This window comes from Balaenoptera physalus (assembly GCF_965194825.1).
Source record: "Balaenoptera physalus genome assembly, chromosome: 7".
Taxonomy (NCBI): Eukaryota; Metazoa; Chordata; class Mammalia; order Artiodactyla; family Balaenopteridae; genus Balaenoptera; species Balaenoptera physalus.
Window position 1 is genome coordinate 52,798,422 of NC_138886.1, and position 20,073 is coordinate 52,818,494.

The 20,073-nt window shown below is 39.5% G+C and overlaps 2 long non-coding RNA genes across 2 annotated transcripts in view; one reads left to right on the forward strand and one right to left on the reverse strand.

The window, feature by feature from the left end:
• LOC309664985 overlaps nucleotides 1-20,073 on the forward strand; it is a 342,649-nt gene that overhangs the window by 309,765 nt on the left and 12,811 nt on the right. Inside the window, exon 5 of the long non-coding RNA XR_014266119.1 lies at nucleotides 1-11,276. This exon is cut by the window's left edge and continues 19,842 nt beyond it. This is a non-coding gene — a long non-coding RNA (uncharacterized lncRNA). The remainder of the gene's footprint in view (nucleotides 11,277-20,073) is intronic.
• LOC309665026 overlaps nucleotides 8,897-20,073 on the reverse strand; it is a 34,815-nt gene continuing 23,638 nt past the window's right edge. The window contains exon 2 of the long non-coding RNA XR_014266168.1: nucleotides 8,897-14,215. This is a non-coding gene — a long non-coding RNA (uncharacterized lncRNA). The remainder of the gene's footprint in view (nucleotides 14,216-20,073) is intronic.

Sequence of the window (20,073 nt, forward strand, 5' to 3'; positions counted from 1 at the left end):
TCCCTGTCTCCTTCCTCTGGTTCTCTAATCTATCTCCAAGTAACTTTTTTTTTTTTTTTTCAGTCTACCCTTACCAAAAGTATTAAATCCAAACCCTTTACCCTGGCATTGAATTTTTTAAAAGTCCAAACCCAAGCTTCTTCTGATCTTGTTTCATGACTTCCCAAAAGAAACCCTCCTTTTTAGCCAAGACGATCTACTCATGCCTCTTTACTATGCATCCCCTGCTAGGATCTATTTTCCCAAAATAAAATGTCTTTCCCTATCATATCTACCTATCAAAACCTGCCCATTCCTCAAGACATATTTCATCCCACTCTCAGTGCAGCCTGTTTCCTGACCACTCTAATTGACGGGATTCATCATTGATTCATTCTGGGGAGTATCAATGATCTCTCCTCTGAAGTGTCATGATGGGTATTATCTGTAATGCCCATCACTTACTATGTGTGTTCCTTTGAACGTATATCTGTCTGCATATATGTTGCACATATGGGTAAAGAGGTCAAGTTAAGGTAGCCTGAAATTAAAGCCTGCCTTTACCACGTAAGTAACATTAGGGAATGTTCTTCCCCTCTCTGGGCCCCAGTGTCTTTATCTGTAAGAGTACCTACTTTACAGGGTGAAGATATTAAAATAAATCAAATACTTTAGAATCCTCATAGCAAGGTGTCTGGAACATAAAGAGTACTCAACAATATTGGTATCTCTTCCCCAGAATCCCTTCCTCACAGTTGGTGCTAACTTATATTCTTATGTATTTCAGTACATCAAAATACTTATTTATTCACTGGTGAATTGATAAAGGTCAGTCTTAGATATCAATACAGACTTTCCACTGGAGGATTTTAGGAGCAAAATTTTTCACTCCTTTTGGACCATAGAGTAGATACTCTTCTGTAAAAGAAAGGTATTGGGAATCTGTGAAAGAGAAAGAGAATGTGATTAGAGTCCTATCTTAGATTACTTACTCTATCTTTGATAATGTATCTTGTAAGGGAGCTTGGTTTTGTCATAACAGCTATACTGAGAAATGGAGTATGCTGTAAAGAAACTTCCCTGTGTAGCCATGGACAAGTGCTCAACCTCTCTAAGCCTCTCTCTTCATTTAACACTGAGATTAGACCTGATGACCCCTATTGTCCTTTGGATGCTATGGGGATATAGTTGCTTTGCTGTGGAATACTGAGATTGCATTATCTCCTTTATCTTTCATCTGTGTAGCACCAATAAAAGAAACACCCTTCATTTAAGTAACAAATCATTACAAGATTTATTTCAGATTATAGAAGAACAATTCTACCAATTGTAAGATATTAGGTTGTAATTCAGTTATTATTAAACCGCTAAATTTCCACAGTCATTCTGTAAAAGTATGATGCCTTATATTTTACCAATAAGTGATAACGATACTTAGTCTGACTTTATTTTGGGAAAAGGCAAATTATTATGTACAGGTTGTGCAACTTACTCAAAATTAACTATTAGCTTAGAGGCCAAAATAAAGAGCCCATGGATTTCCTAATTTCTATTTCTTAATTTTACTCAACAATACACATGCCCTTTGAGTCTGAATCAGAATTGTTTTAATATGACAGTTGTCAAGTATGGCAGGGTTCAGGTAGGATACTACCACTTTTTATTCAGCAATACAAAAAATATTTGCTATTGGGTCTTACGCATGCCCTGACATGACAGGTGATACTGTGCTTAAAACTCACACACACACATATTTTCCAGCCAATCAACAACCATGCTCTAGGTGATACGAGATATGAGGGCATGTCTACACTTGCCTTTGCATAGATCTGTTGGTATGTGTGGGAGGGGAATTATCCATTGTTATTTATTTCCCATCAACCTTATTTCATTGTTCTCTTTAAGAGTCTGTGGAAGGCCAGCGTAAGGCCACCCTGTAGCTGTGGGAAACCATTTGACAGCCTGTTGGGTGGGAGCTGCAGACAGTCTCCTGTCCCAACCCAAGTCCCCAGGCTTCAGTAGGGAACTACTGAACAAGCCGCATGGGATGTGTGGGCCTTCAGAGAGTCTGTGATCCCCAAATTCACTAGCACTGGATTCAGGAGCTGGGCATCCCATTTACCCCGAAACCTTGGTCACTGTCTTTTCAGCAGTGCCTGGATCTTCCTTCCCCATCTCATCTGTCTCTCGATAGAAGAGTTCAGGTATGAACTCTCCAAGCTTCACACAGGAGCTTGGGGGACATATGCTCTGCTCACACAGAACTGCCTGGGCCAGCATCCCCTGCATCAGACCCACAGGCAGCCCCCTTAGTATTGCACAAGGTGACAGGGTCCATGTGACACAGGAACACTGCGGGGCACCTTGCCACAGAGCCATGGAGCACGTAAGATGCCCCTGTGAGAGTCTAGGGGTCTGACCTGGGATTGCTCTCCCCCAGAACAGAGGCTCTCAGCAAGGTGCTTGGAGCTGGCCACAGAAGGTTCTAGGTGCTGGTGGTTATCAATGGGCAAGCCTCCTCCGGCAACAGCCAGCCTCAGAAAAGCACGTCGGCTGGTCCCCCCGGGAATGAGGCATGACATCAGCTGGGTTTTCAATGGCAACAAAGGCCCCAAGTTGCCATGAGAAACATCTCCCAGCTATCCTTTCTCTCTGCAGAGGTATGAAGTTTCCTTTTATAGGTACACTGTTCCACCTAAAAGTCAAGGCTGGTACTGCCCAAGTGGGTTCTGCAGCAGAGAATTTGAGGGTACTCTTCTCCTTCATCTGCAGGACACAGGGCCCTGGACACTGGGAAGGTTTTCCTTTAAGTTTAGTCAGGAACCAAGGACCTCGCCGTGTGAACCCTGCTGGGCAGTGTGGAGAGGCTTCTGTTTGTTTTCACTCACTTTACTTGGACCATGCTCTCAGCAGGCTTGGATGAAACCTGAGGTTGTGGACCAGACAAACCTATTAGAGTTGGACCACGTGCCCTCAGCCTCAATGACAGAAGCTGGTTACAGAGGCTAGAAGCACCCGCACATTCATGAGACCCTTGCCTGTCAGGGTATATATGTATCTTAGAACCAACCAGGATAATTCTTGAATGGATAAAAATACTGTCTCTGTCCCTAGAGATTCCTGGATCAGAATGCAGGAAGGGGTGGGGTGGGGCGGGTGCAGTCCTTTCTTCATTCCCCTCTGCAATGAAAGGCCAGATCATCAGTATGCTGAAGGAAACAGTGACTTGGCCAATTTCTCTCTCCTATCCTGTGCTGGGCACAGGGGCAAATGATGAAAGAGGGCTAGGGCAGACTTCAGCATCATCACAGATGTTGGCCCACCAGTGGTCAGCCTTGTCTCTCCCTCATCGCCCCCTTCCTTCTGCCAAAGTTAGCAGGCTGGGTGAGTAAGACCCAAAGTTGTGCATGACCCTTTCTTGGTCTGGACACTGTCGTCTGGCCAGATAAGCTAACAGGCTAGGAAGTCCAGCTGGGCCTGGTTGTACTTTGCCCGCATCTGTTACAACGTATGGTGCATTCACTTGAAGTGACTGACAGAGCTATTTAATGTTACAGTTTCTTTGTCTGATGCCCTCACCCAAATACTGCACAGAGTGTCATGTGCTAATGCAAAAAGGCATTGGCAAACAGTCTCAACTTCGTCACAATTCAGGAATTTCATAAGAGGAACACTTTCAAATTGGATTTGAATGCCACCGTTCCCGGGATGGCAGAACTGAATGGAAACATTTGGAGACATACAAATAGGCTTAATAGACTCCATCATTTTCTTCAGGAAGAAATGGGGGCAGAAAGATGAAATGACCCCCAGTGACTCACACGGCCACTTAGAACAAGGACTAGTGCTAGGACCCTCGGCCCCTGCCTTCCAGCCCAGGGCTCTTCCAGCCCAAGCTGTTTCCACGTCTTCAGTTTTACTTCAGCTTCAAAGTCTGGCCCCTCAGAACCTTTCCTGGAATTGGACTTCTGAGCCTAAAAAGGTTTAATGCACACTTTTGGGAAGGGAGAGCCACAAGCCCTCTAAGTGATTTTGATCCAGTTTGCCAATATTTACACCGTAGGATAATCTGCATAAACTTCATAAATAATGTAAATTCCTCCAAAGTGAGTTAACCATGAGCTACGTGGTCTTTGGAAAAATCCATGTTATGCCATCACCCTGGCAAAGTTAACAGTGCCACGGAGGACCGATGGTAACCACTGACTGCAGTCACCACTACTGACCATTTTAAGTGTGACTATTTTTAAAATACTGTATGCCTCATTAAGCTGCGCTCTGAAAATGAGAAATTTGCTTTAACTGCATTGTTTTGAATTGCTGAGAGAAGAATCTATCAACCACAAGGTGCCCTGCTGCTGAACTCAGCCAAAAAGCTGTTAATAACTCCAGCAGATGTTTCAGCTTTTTAGGCCAATAGACTCCCTCCTTCCCTGCCCTCCCCTTTCCAGAATCCGATGCCAGTATGACTGAACTCCAGTTTTTGTGGTTGCCGCCACTGCGGCTGCCGCTGGGGCCAGTGGTCCTGCTGCTGCTGAGGAATGATTCTTTCAACAGCCAGTGGCAACACAACCTCAGCCCTTTAAGGTCAGAACATTATTGCTTTTACTGTCACAAGTCTAAATCTTCAGGGGGGAAAGGAAGGTAAGGGCACAGAATCGGTATTTCTGGTTGGTTGTCTGTCTTCATGGCCAGTCATCTTGTTTTGCTTGTTGTGGTTTCTCCCAGCACTAAAAGTCCATTTCTCAGACTAATCAGAGGGTTGGGCTTGCTAGGCGGAGGGTCATTCATACACTAGTGTCCCTCTCGGTCCTGGAGAGAGGATGTTGAGTTAGCAACTTTACGAAGGGGGCCTCTGCATGAAGCTCAGTTTTGTGGGGTTGTTTGGCTGATACGTGAGGCTCAGAATGCCTTGACCCTAGCAGTTCTGCAATATTAGAAGTGTGTATTATAAATATAGCTGCATCCCTGTGAGACAGGTAGAATATGAGGGCACACAGAGCCACCGCAGGCCCATATGGGGATTTGTCAACATCTCTGGACTGGGATAAACCTGACATCTTAACCTGAAATTAAACATATGTTCCAAGGCTTTTGAAATGAGAAGAAATTAGAAAAAAAGTAGGCGAGGGGAGACCATAAGCCCTCTCCGCACACCTCCACCCCCGCCTCTTACTTATTTGAGAGAGAATGCTTTAAGGTACCCCAGTGGCAGCAGGGTGACCAAGAAAACACAGGTGCACCACATTTATGGAATATCACATTGGCTAGGAACACACCTGAACTGCATCTCTCTACGTATTATCACGCAGAGAATTGCCATTTCAAAGAGGGAAAGAGTTGAGAGGCAGAATTAAGTTCATAAATATTTTGTTTCCTTATTTTGATGCAACACAAAGGCAGAATATCCAAGACTCTGTGGACCTCTATTGTCAGCTTCAACATTTGCCAGCTGTGGTAATTCAACCTCAAAATCTCTGCTCTATGCCATACTGGCTATAAAAAGTAAGTACTTTTTCCCTGGTGCCACTGTCACCATACTGTTTACATTGTCTCAGCACTGTGTATTTCTCTTTCTCAGGAAAAGCTCAGGAATATGATGCAAGTCTTAAAAAAAAAAAAAAAGTGATAGATTCCACTGTGACTTGGTTCACATCCTCTTCAGTACACATGCAGAGCGCTCATTAGTGTTAATGGAATTTGCATGTATGTACTGAAGGGAAAATATAGTTGCCCACGCCTATGTGTTCTTTATTTTCCCATCAGACCAAGCACAACACTGTACATTTGGGAGTCCAATGGCATCTATATCTTTTAATTCTGAAACATAAGTAACTCAGATTAAAAATTATTCATTCTGCAATGTGGTGTTCCCACCAGCAAATGGGATGGGCATTTCTGCTTAGATAACTATGATTCCAAGAAGCCAATACCAGATGATGACTCTTTAGTAAAATAAACAACCAGTGTTGTTATAATAAAATAGGCTAAAAGAAAAACACAAAAACTCCCTACTGAATCGGTAGAGAATGTATTCTCGTTATTTTTAAAAATTCCGTATTAATCTTCCCATATGCATCTCCAGAGGAGTGAAAACACAAGATGAGAAAAAGAGAATTGAAAATAATCATTGTTGAGTTGAGATTCCAGATCGGCCAGCAGTGAATATTTGTAATAGGCATTACTAAACTATATGGAGATGTCTGAGACCCATTTAAATCCAGACCATATACTTCATTAGGTCTTGAACTTTACCTGGAATCTTCCACTGCAGGAGATGATTTCCAAGCTATTTTGTTCTTGATTATTTCCAGTCCAAGTAAAATGGACAATAAAAAAAAGATGCCTCTATACTATTTCCATGATGGATGTTCATGACCAAAATAACTTCACCATCTGATGTATTTCACAGTTTTAAGTTAAAACAGACCTAGTATAATATGCTCGTACATCTGGCTCAGGTGCTGCATTTGCCATATGTTTGTGAAATAATCCAAGGAGATGTTACAATTGCACGTTCCCCTTGGGACCTGAATAAAATGTGCCCACAAAGAGTTACCTAATTATTCATTCTTGCCAACAACATCCTTTCCTAATAATAAGGGGGTGCTTAAAATGAGACAATAGAGCTTTCAATCTTGAGAGATGTCAGTGCCACTTATTGTTTCAAAAACAGAACATCTTTTGCATTTTTTTAAATAAGAAAAAGATCCTTGGCCTTTAAAGCAAATAAAATACTCTGCAGGTGGTATATTTGGTATTCTTATGAGAGCAAACTCTGCAGTGCCATCAAGGCCAGTGCTCCCCAAAGTCATTGGCTGAAAGCCCATGTAGCTACAATGGAAATTAGTGACCCAAAGGTTGATGGTCCCTAAGAAATGGCTGCTCAGGTAATACTACATGTTCATGGAGAACTTTATAATTGGCAAATTGCTTTCATATATGTTACCACATTTAATTTTTACAACAACCTTGTAAAGCAGGTAAAAAGGCATACCTTATTTGGTCTTGCCAGTTATAGTACTGATTCTTCATAGCACTAATTAGCCAGAAAGGCGAGCATCTTTTTAAAACTTAAAAAAAGAAATTTTAGTCTCAACCCATGAGCACTAGTTGCCATAATGCACAATTCTCACTTTGAGCCATTGACAATCTGCTTTCTTTCCTCTTTTCCTGCTGCTTACATCCTTTTATCCCATGACTCTCTCTCTCTCTCTCTCTTTTTTTTTATGATTCTCTTTTGATTCAAAATGAATAATTGTATTTTATTTCAAGGGTTAAAAAGAGAGGAAATTAGTTTAATGATTAAAATACAGGCTGGCCATGAAAATATAAATTTTAATGTAGGCCAGAACAAAGGTCAAATAAATAAATCATGCTCTAGGCCTAGCTTAATCCATCATTAAATCAATTTAAAAGAATGTGGCAAAGATGAAGAGATCAGCCAATAATCCTCTAATAGTGTGTTAATTGTATATTGACTGAAGTGACAAACTATGTGAGAGCTGTGTTTCCATGGGATTAGGCTAAAAGACCCTGCATAGCCAGGTTAGGTTAGAGGTTCTTTTCTCCTGGAATAGAAACCTCAGAGTCAAATAGGATACAAAGGATGAGAGACGGGGCGGAGATTGGCCTCCGGTTTCCCAGTTTGTAAATGGGTGTCAGTGCCCAGACGTCTGCATTCAGCGTGCGGGTTCAAAACCACAGTTTGTTTGTTTGCTTGTTTAAGTATAGTTGACTTACAATGTTATGTTAGTTTCAGGTATACAACATGATGATTTAATATTTTTATAGATATACTCCATTTAAGGTTATTATAAAATATTGGCTATATTCCCTGTGCTGTACATTACATCCTTGCGTCTTATTTATTTTATACCTAGTAGTCTGTACCTTTTAATCCCCCACCCCTATCTTGTCCTTCCCCTCACCCCTCTCCCTACTGGTTACTTGTTGGCTCTCTGTAGCCATGAGTCTGTTTCTGTTTTGTTACAGTCAGGGTATGGAAGCAACCTGAATGTCCATTAACAGATGAATGGATAAAGAAGACACGGCAAATATATGCAATGGAACATTACTCAGTCAGGGAAAAAAAGAATAAAATTTGCCAATTGCAACAACATGGATGGACCTGGAGGCTATGCTTATGCTTATTTCACTTATTCTTAGTGAAATAAGCCATACAGAGAAAGACAAATACTGTTTGTTTTCACTTATATGTGTAATCTAAAAACAAAAACAAATAAATATAACAAAATCTTAACAATTTTTGATTGCTCAATATATAATATTTTCTGTATATATATTCCCCATGAGAGGAAGAGACAATTATTATACGGAAGTGACTGACTATTGGTCTCTTATTGGGGTGAGAGAAATGAAAAAGAAAGTTCATAGAAGAAGTGTGACAGATCACCTTGAAAAACAATACTCCACAAAATATTCCTTGTTCATATACGCTGAGGGCAGGGGGAGAAGACTGTAATAGTTTAAAGGGGCCCATGTATCCTTGGCCTTGTCATATGATGAATCTCAGATGAGTGTCTGAAGAGTCCATGAGAGCTGAGGGGTCTATTATCAGAAATTCTGAAACCTATCTTCTTCTTTTTTTCTTTTTTTTTTATTGAAGTATAGTTGATTTACAGTGTTATGCCAATCTCTGTTGTACAGCAAAGTTTTATACATATAGACATTCTCTTTTAAATATTCTTTTCCGTTATGGTTTATCCCCAGAGATTGGATATAGTTCCCTGTGCTATACAGTAGGACCTGTTGTTTATTCATTCTAAATGTAATAGTTTGCATCTACCAACCCCAAATTCCCAGTCCATCCCTCTCCCTCCCCCCCCTCCCCCTTGGCAACCACAAGTCTGATCTCTATGTCTGTGAGTCTGTTTCTGTTTTGTAGATAGGTTCATTTGTGCCATATTTTAGATTCCACATATAAGTGATATCATATGGTATTTGTCTTTCTCTTTCTGACTGACTTCACTTAGTATGATAATCTCTGGTTGTATCCATGTTGCTGCAAATGGCATTATTTTGTTCTTTTTATGGCTGAGTAGTATTCCATTGTATATATGTACCACATCTTCTTTATCCATTCCTCTGTCCATGGACATTTAGGTTGTATCCACTGAAACCCACCTTCTTGAAGGAGAGTGTCTCAGCAGAGCGTATGCACAGACCTCATCCAATCCCTTTCCCAACACCTACTTCAGCTAACTCATTGAAGTAGTTAGACCCTCCTGGTCAAGGATATTCACAACCATGATCTAGAGTTCTGAAAAATGTATACATATTCTAGTAGTGTTTGGCAAACACATTCTTATTATAGCATAAATTGTGGTCAGAATACATTCCAGTCTGTCTCAAGTTGTATGTGTAACCAAGTGGGTATTCCTAATTATAATTTTGTCAGGGCATGCTTTGAGATTCCATAGGCAAATTTTTTCCCGCTCTTTGAATGATATACCTTTCAAAAATATATACATTTCCTTCATTCACTAAATGTTTATTGAGCGCTTACTAGTATACTACATGCTATGCATACAAAGTTGAGAAAGCAAGGTCCTGCTCTCAAGGCATTTAAACAAATAAAGAATCAGACTTGCAAACAAGCAAATACAATGAGATTTGCTAAACTGGGTGATCCACAAAGTTGAATGGCAGATTAAGATAATGCATTTAAATCTGTCCTGGAAAACCTCCCAGAGGAAGAAGAAACATGAATAGGTATTTTCCAGGTAGACAGATGATTTTAAAGTGTATGTTGTGAGTCATGAGAGGCCGATGATCAATTGTAAGCAAGGGAGTAACATAATCAAATTTTTGTATTTGAACTCTGGGGCTACTAAAGAAGGGGGATTGGAAATGGGAATTTCTGGAAACTGAGCAAATGTCAAGAGTTGTATTGCAGTGGTTAAGGGAGTTGATGGACCTACTCAAATAGACTGGTGGTCCCATTAGAGATGAGAGATATGCAAAGAGAAGAATAAATAAAATACATTGTTTGGAATGTGAGAAAGAAGTCAAAGGCTTCCAGACTATTGGCTTGGGAAACTGGAGAAAGGGTCTATAATTCATTAACATACAACATATAGGACAGAGCACAGGTTTTGTGGAGTGACTAGGGATGAGCATGAAAGCAGAGAGAAGCATGTTCAGTTCTGGACGTACTGAGTTTGCAGTGCCTGTGGAATGTCCAGGTGGAATGATTTTGAAAACAGTTTGGAGACATGGGACTAGGGCTCAGAATCAACAGTGGTAGGGACAAGATCCCCCCAAAAATGACTAAAGTGAGAAAAGAAAATACTTATTTTTAAGAAGGGGTGGAGAAGTAGAAACCAATCAAGGCACCCAAAAAAAGGAGCCAGCAGTGCAGAGGTAAACGAGGAGAGAGAGACAGAGAGAGAAATGTCATGGGAGGCAAAGCCAGAACTTCCAAGAACATGAGAATAGTCAGCAGGACAAGCCGTGTAAGATGAGAACTAACCATGCTTATTCCATTGGGCGAGTAAGTGCACAGGACAGTCTCATTGCAGGGATATGGGGGAGAGCCAGGTTAGAGTGGACCAAAGATACAGAGTGCTGTGAATTCAGAGAGAATAAATCTAGGTTGCCCTTCGTAAAAGAATAGCCATCAAAGAGAGAAGCATGAGGATGCTTTAAAAAATGGCCATTAAATGGGTTTTTTAAAAATTTGTTTGTTTTCTAAATGAGAGGGATGACCGTATTTTTATGCTAAAGGGAACAACCAATAGAGCATCAAAGGTAAGAAAAAGACATTATCGATAAAGCAAATTTCCTAGGAAGGCAGGGTGGAAAAACATCCACTGCACCAGTGGATGGAGTTGCCTTTGATAAGAAAACTGTTTTTTGCTAGAGATGAGGACAAGGAAGGGATGGCTGCAGATGCAGGTTGGCTTATGGGAAAATGGGTGGAAAAATGAAAAAAAGCCACTCTTGGTAGCTGCTAGTCCCTAGCTTAGAAACAAGGTCATCCCAAAGAGAGAAGATTGAAAGCTTTGAAGAGTGGTGAAGGTTTGGAATCGCAGCCCAGGGACACGGGAGAAGCACATGTAATAGGACTGCTGAGAAACATTGCGGGAACAACTGAGATTAGTTTTACTCCAGATTTATGGCCTCCGTTCTATATGGTTGTGATTTTTCTTCTTCCTCCAGCAGAGCAGTGCTCAAGAAATGTTTACAGTTGAGGAGGCTCCGAGGGGTTTGCCTGAAGGACATGAAGTCCATCCATCTCTCCAGGTGGTTTGGAATTATACCTCAAGATAAAGGTAAACCATCCAAATTAAATAGTTGAACCGTATTGCTCTGGCCCCTCTTATTTGCTTTTACTGAATTGCATTTTGACTTCAGGCCTCAGCTTCCTTGGAGGGACTCAATGACAAACAGCCATAGGCCTACCTGTGTTGTTAGCACCACAGGGGATGTTGAGAAGGAGCAGCCTCAAACCCATTCATGTTCCACTCAGGAGGGCACAATGAGTCATTTCCTCTACACCCAGACGCCAGGAGACAATTGAGTTTTCACGAGTAACAACAATATGTTCACTTGGTATAAAGCTAGGAATGGTCAAGAGCCTGGTCTTGACATCAGAATGCTTGGGTTCACATCTAGAATCCATCATCTATTAGCTGGTTGACCTTGAACCTTTTAACTTCTCTGTGCCTCAATTTCCTCATCTGTAAAATAACGAAATATTCATACCTACTTCATAAGGCTGCAGTGAGAATTAAGTGAAACAGTCAATGTAAAAGTGTTTAACACTGTGTCTGGCAAATCATAAAAGTACTCACTACGTATTAGCCAGCTTTGTTGTTGTTATTATTATTATCTTCCAACTGCTCTTTTTTGGTTTTGGTTTTGTGTTTTGTCTTCATTCTCAGTGTGGCATGCATTTGCATGTATTAATTTACCTCTGGTCTCCACTTAATATTATTTTTTCCCTTTCTTTCTTTACCCATACTTCACTTATTTCTTATCTGATATCCATCTATCACAGTTTTAGAATGAGACAGAACATAAGAAAGTGAATTCAAGGAGGTCTTACACCAGTCAATAACTATAATTCTATCTATTTTTGTCCATGTTTTAGGAAAAGTTTCAAAGATGAGAAAAGGGACTTGGAACTTTCTTATCCCACATTTGCATTCAGAAATGCAAGTTTTCTTGAAGTCCATTTCACCTGATATTTACTTTTTTAGAACCATTCTTGATCGGCCCCTACAGGGACTTCACCCTAATTCAATATTAGCTCAAATACTTCTCATTATAAATAAACAACATATTATTTTATTTGCAGAGGGGGTGGATTACTATACTTTGAGAAGCAGTTACAGTCTTGGAGAGGATGAGGGCTGGACTTGGGAGTCAAAGGAACTGACTTTGGATACAGCTCTGCTACTTACTAGCTCTTTTTGCCATTGGAACTCTGGCCTCGGTTCTTTCATCAGCTAAGTAGAATTTACAGTATTGATCTCACAGTGTGGTTGTGAGAAATCAAAAAGGTGCTCAGCAAAAATTAGTTGATTCTGTATCTAGCACAAGAAGTGACATTCAAATAGCCATTCAAACTTGTACCTGAAAAATTGGACCAAAGAATTCAATAATTCTTCTTAAATATGTTTAAAGGCAACCTGAATGTATTTTTCTTACTGAACTTAAGCATTTGAAGTAAATATACTAGCCTTTTAGGAATATTTAGTCATAAGTCAAAACAGAAAGCTTTACTTATCTTTTAAGAATATTTAAGAAATTTCATCTTGGTGTCAGAATATCAACTTAGCCTATAATGTCATCAGGGAAATGTAGAAAATATCCCAGATTTAATTCTTTGCTTTCAGCTAAATAAGTAATCTGTGAAACCCCCAATGTACAAATAAGTCTGCTTATCTCCTGCCTGCTAATAGCTTTGGTTTTGTTTTTGTTTTATTTTTCTTAGTGTTCTTGTTGCTGTTTTTGTTGTTGCATGGACCAGTAAGTACTTGCAGATGAAAAGTAGCTTTTGTTTTGTTTTCACTCAGGGGATGTGGGTGTGCGATGCCTTATCCCAGGTGTTGATATCAAAAGGATAGTGAAAGTGTTTAGGCTGGTTCTTTAAGGAAATACGAGGACCTACTTCCTTGTCCCCCTTCCCTCTTTCAGGCCCAAAGCTGAAAACCAGAGGGCGTGTGTTGGTGGGCTACTCCCACCATTACAGACCATCCCTGAGAAAGCAGTGTCAGAAGTACAAAAAGAGCCCAAGTACAATGGTTAGTCTTCAAAGGGCCTCATTTATTATATTGCTCAGAGCCCCACAGAGTTGCTCCAAGCTCATAACCGCCGCTGATTTCAAAGGGAGCTCTGAACTTGCATACGCTCTGCAAGGCACAGTGCGGGATGAGAAACAGGCTGAGTGGCTTGAAGCCATGTTCAGACATTTTTTAATGTTCGTAAATGTCTTTGGCACCATCACTTTCACACAGAAACCCACTTACCTCCTGCCGCAAAGTGTGAAATAAAGCCATTTTCAAGCCTGGGTAGGGGATAGTCTGGAAATTGGGCTAAATCTTAAAACCGCATGAAGATTGAAAATAGGATTCACAAGCTGGAGCTCAGCTCTCACTAACCCACTTCCAAGCTCAGATCACCATGACACTGTGCCCTGTTAGATACTGTCAGTGCCACCTTTGAAAGGTTAAGGCAGTAAAACGTGGTCATCTCAGTAGCTCCCAATCTAAAGGCCCCAACTCTAAGGCATCCCAGAATAGCTGGTCCATAGGATAGGAGAGAAGCATTCTTTCAATTGGGCCTTTATTGGGACCCAACAAGCACAGCCCTGGGGAACCTCACGTTAGGGACTGGCATTTCCTGCCACACCTCTCTGCCTCAGGAGATGCTATAAGTCCCCCCTTGGTCCAGAAGGTTTGTGAAAGACAGGTTAGGATCCATCAAAGTTTTTCTCCTGGTTACCTGCAGAACCACTAGCTGCCTTCCCCAATTCTGTTTCTGTGGCTCCCTAGTCACCAAGACTAGGAGAAAGAGGTCCCTGAGTGACTCAGAAATTACTTTCTATACTCCAGGAAGCTCTGATACAGGTAATTCTCCAGGGAACTTCTGGACGGCTCCATGAGGACCCTGTTTTTGGAAGGATACAGAAAAAAGGTGTCCTTCTATGTTCACTGTTCAATAAATATTCCTTAAATCCTGGACAGTGTATTACTTTGGGCACCATCTTTAGTAAGAAAGAGAAAGTTATTTATTTGGAAGAAAAGGAGTTAAATAATGAGACATTAGATGTGGTTTTTAGAAATCTAGAGATGCCCTCTATAAGTTTAAAATGGCAGTCTCTTCTCTAAAGTTCATCAGGAAAATATTACTAAGAATTTATCTACTCACATTCTCACTATTTTGTCATTCTTTCAACCAATACTTGCTGCACACCTGCTCCATGCAGACGTAATTCCATTTGCTGGAATTCAGTAGTGAACAAAGCAGACAAAAGTCCCCTCACTTAGCTTGTGTCTGAGTGGTGAACACATAGGATAACAAAATAAGTAAGAAAACCTTCAAGCTTATGTTCTGTACACACTGCATGCTGTTCACTTACACATAAGATCTATGGTTTTAGATGAGATGTAAAAGTAATGTTGTTTGACAAAAAAATAATTTCTCGAGGGCAGACAGCAGAAGCAAGAAGAACTACGATTCTGCAGCCTGTGGAACGAAAACCACATTCACAGAAAGATAGACAAAATGAAAAGGCAGAGGACTTTGTACTAGATGAAGGAACAAGATAAAACCCCAGAAAAACAACTAAATGAAGTGGACATAGGCAACCTTCCAGAAAAAGAATTCAGAATAACGATAGTGAAGATGATCCAGGACCTCAGAAAAAGAATGGAGGCAAAGATCGAGAAGATGCAAGAAATGATTAACAAAGACATAGAAGAATTAAAGAACAAACACCTAGAAGAATTAAAGAACAAACAAACAGAGATGAACAATACAATAACTGAAATGAAAACTACACTAGAAGGAATCAATAGCAGAATAACTGAGGCAGAAGAATAGATAAGTGACCTGGAAAATAGAATGGTGGAATTCACTGCCGTAGAACAGAATAAAAAAAAAACAATGAAAAGAAATGAAGACAACCTAAGAGACCTCTGGGACAACATTAAATGCACCAATATTCGCATTATAGGGGTCCCAGAAGGAGAAGAGAGAGAGAAAGGACCCGAGAAAATATTTGAAGAGATTATAGTCGAAAACTTCCCTAACATGGGAAAGGAAATAGCCACCCAAGTCCAGGAAACACAGAGAGTCCCAGGCAGGATAAACCCAAGGAGAAATATGCCAAGACACATAATAATCAAATTGACAAAAATTAAAGACAAAGAAAAAGTATGGAAAGCAACAAGGAGAAAACAACAAATAACATACAAGGGAACTCCCATAAGGTTAACAGCTGATTTCTTAGCAGAAACTCTACAAGCCAGAATGGGGTGGCATGATATATTTAAGGTGATGAAAGGGAAGAACCTACAACCAAGATTACTCTACCTGGCAAGGATCTCATTCACATTTGACAGAGAAATCAAAAGTTTTACAGACAAGCAAAAGCTAAGAGAATTCAGCACCACCAAACCAGCTCTACAATAAATGCTGAAGGAACTTCTCTAAGTGGGAAACACAAGAGAAGAAAAGGACCTACAAAAACAAACCCATAACAATTAAGAAAATGGTAACAGGACCATACATATCAATAATTACCTTAAACGTGAATGGATTAAATGCTCCAACCAAAAGACACAGGCCCGCTGAATGGATACAAAAGCAAGACCCATATATATGCTGTCTACAAGAGACCCACTTCAGACCTAGGGACACATACAGACTGAAAGTGAGGGGATGGAAAAAGATATTCCATGCAAATGGAAATCAACAGAAGGCTGCAGTAGCAATACTCGTATCAGATAAAATAGACTTTAAAATAAAGAATGTTACAAGAGACAAGGAAGGGCACTACATAATGATCAAGGGATCAGTCCAAGAAGAAGATATAACAATTATAAATATATATGCACCCAACACAGGAGCACCTCAATACATAAGGCAACTGCTAACAGCTATAACAGAGGAAATCGACAGTAACACAGTAATTGTGGGGGACTTTAACATCTCACTTACACCAATGGACAGATCATCCAGGCAGAAAATTAACAAGGAAACAGAAGCTTTAAATGACACAATAGACCAGATAGATGTAATTGATATTTATAGGACATTCCATCCAAAACCAGCAGATTACACTTTCTTCTCAAGTGCACATGGAACATTTTCCAGGATAGATCACATATTGGGTCACAAATCAAACCTCGATAAATTTAAGAAAATTGAAATCATATCAAGCATCTTTCCGACCACAACGCTATGAGATTAGAAATCAATTACAGGGAAAAAAACTGTAAAAAACACAAACACATGGAGGCTAAACAATACATTACTAAATAACCAAGAGATCACTGAAGAAATCAAAGAGGAAATCAAAAAATACCTAGAGACAAATGACAACAAAAACACGACCATCCAAAACCTGTGGGATGCAGCAGAAGCAGTTCTAGGAAGTTTATAGCAATACAAGCCTACCTCAAGAAACAAGAAAAATCTCAAATAAACAATCTAACCTTACACCTAAAGGAACTAGAGAAAGAAGAACAAACAAAACCCAAAATTAGTAGAAGGAAAGAAATCATAAAGATCAGAGCAGAAATAAATGAAATAGAAACAAAGAAAACAGTAGCAAAGATCAATAAAACTAAAAGCTGGTTCTTTGAGAAGATGAACAAAATTGATAAACCTTTAGCCAGACTCATCAAGAAAAAGAGGGAGAGGACTCATCAATAAAATTAGAAATGAAAAAGGAGAAGTTACAATGGACAACACAGAAATATAAAGCATCCTAAGAGACTACCACAAGCAACTCTATGCCAATAAAATGGATAACCTGGAAGAAATGGACAAATTCTTAGAAAGGTATAATGTTTCCAGACTGAACCAGGAAGAAATAGAAAGTATGAACAGACCAATCACAAGTAATGAAGTTGAAATTGTGATTAAAAATCTTCCAACAAAAAAAAGTCCAGGACCAGATGTCTTCACAGGTGAATTCTATGAAACATTTAGAGAAGAGCTAACACCCATCCTTCTCAAACTCTTCCAAAAAATTGCAGAGGAAGGAACACTCCCAAACTCATTCTATGTGGCCACCATCACCCTGATACCAAAACCAGACAAAGATACTACAAAAAAAAAATTACAGACCAATATCACTGATGAATATAGATGCAAAAATCCTCAACAAAATACTAGCAAACAGAATCCAACAACACATTAAAAGGATCATACACCACGATCAAGCGGGATTTATCCCAGGGATGCAAGGATTCTTCAATATACGCAAATCAATCAATGTGATACACCATATTAACAAATTGAAGAAGAAAAACCATATGGTCATTTCAATAGATGCAGAAAAAGCTTTTGAAAAAATTCAACACCCATTTATGATAAAAACTCTCCAGAAAGTGGGCATAGAGGGAACCTACCTCAACATAATAAGGGCCATATACGACAAAGCCACAGCAAACATCATTCCCAATGGTGAAAAACTGAAAGAATTTCCTCTAAGATCAGGAACAAGGCAAGGATGCCCACTCTTGCCACTATTATTCAACATAGCTTTGGAAGTCCTAGCCATGGCAATCAGAGAAGAAAAAGAAATAAAAGGAATACAAATTGGAAAAGAAGAAGTAAAACTGTCACTGTTTGCAGATGACATGATAGTATACATAGAGAATCCTAAAGATGCTACCAGAAAACTACTAGAGCTAATCAATGAATATGGTAAAGTTGCAGGATACAAAATTAATGCGCAGAAATCTCTTTCATTCCTATACACTAACAACAGAAATCAGAAAGAAAAATTAAGGAAACAATCCCATTCACCATTGTAACAAAAAGAATAAAATACCTAGGAATAAACCTACCTAAGGAGGTAAAAGACCTGTACTCAGAAAACTATAAGACACTGATGAAAGAAATCAAAGATGACACAAACTGATGGAGAGATAAACCAAGTTCTTGGATTGGAAGAATCAATATTGTGAAAATGACTATACTACACAAAGCAATCTACAGATTCAATACAATCCCTATCAAATTACCAGTGACATTTTTTACAGAACTAGAACAAAAAATCTTAAAATTTATATGGAAACACAAAAGGCCCTGAATAGCCAAAGCAGTCTTGCAGGAAAAAAATGGAGCTGGAGGAATCAGACTCCCTGACTTCAGACTATACTACAAAGCTACAATAATCAAGACACTATGGTACTGGCACAAAAACAGAAATATAGATCAATGGAACAGGATAGAAAGCCCAGAGATAAACCTACACACCTATGGTCAACTAATCTATGACAAAGGAGGCAAGGATATACAATGGAGAAAAGACAGTCTCTTCAATAAGTGGTGCTGGGAAAACTAGACAGCTACATGTAAAAGAATGAAATTAGAACACTCCCTAACACCATACACAAAAATAAACTCAAAATGGATTAGAGACCAAATGTAAGACCGGACACTATAAAACTCTTAGAGGAAAATATAGGAAGAACACTCTTTGAAATAAATCACAGCAAGATATTTTTGATCCACCTCCTAGAGTAATGGAAATCAAAACAAAAATAAACAAATGGGACCTAATGAAACTTAAAAGCTTTTGCAAAGCAAAGGAGACTACAAACAAGACCAAAAGACAACCCTCAGAATGGGAGAAAATACTTGCAAACAGATAAATGGACAAAGGATTAATCTCCAAAATATATAAACAGCTCATGCAGCTAAATATTAAAAAAACAGACAGCCCAATCAAAAAATGGGCAGAGGACCTAAATAGACATTTCTCCAAAGAAGACATACAGATGGCCAAGAAGCACATGAAAAGCTGCTCAACATCACTAATTATTAGAGAAATGCAAATCAAAACTACAATGAGGTATCACCTCACTCCTGTTAGAATGGGCATCATCAGAAAATCTACAAACAACAAATGCTGGAGAGGGTGTGGAGAAAAGGAAGCCCTCTTGCACTGTTGGTGGGAATGTAAATTGATACAGCCACTATGGAGAACAGTATGGAGGTTCCTTAAAAAACTAAAAATAGAATTACCATATGACCCAGCAATCCCACTCCTAGGCATATAACCTGAGAAAACCATAATTCAAAAAGACACATGCACCCCAATGTTCATTGCAGCACTATTTACAATAGCCAGGTCATGGAAGTAATCTAAATGCCCATCAGCAGACAAATGGATAAAGAAGATGTGGTACATACATACAATGGAATATTACTCAGCCATAAAAAGGAACAAAATTGGGAGATTTGTAGAGACGTGGATGGATCTAGAGACTGTCATACAGAGTGAAGTAAGTCAGAAAGAGAAAAACAAATATTGTATATTAATGCATATATGTGGAATCTAGAAAAATGGTACAGATGAATCAGTTTGCAGGGCAGAAATAGAGGCACAGATGTAGAGAACAAAAGTAAGGACACCAAAGGGGAAAGTGGAAGTGGGGAGTGGTGGTGGGATGAACTGGGAGATTGGGATTGACATATATACATTAATATGTATAAAATAGATAACTAATAAGAACCTGCTGTATAAAAAAATAAAATTCAAAAATTCAAAAAAAAATTCTCTGTTTTTGTCTCTCCTCCAGAGGCCTATGAGTAGATACAGCCATATAGACAGATGAAGCATCACAAGTAGTTTCTAGAAATTTATCAAGTCACATCTATCCACAGTAGCATCCCTAAATGTCTCTATCATCAATGTAAACACCTTTGACTGATCTGTCTTCACTTACTGCTCTCCCTAAATACTTGGTGCAAAATGCCAGCCGGCTGCTTCCCTTCTTTCTATCACAGAAGGAGACAACCACCTCTAACCCTAAAACACAATGTACTTCTAGATTTTCTCCCTTCATCTCTCCTTTTCTTCCTTTAGGACCTATGTTGTAC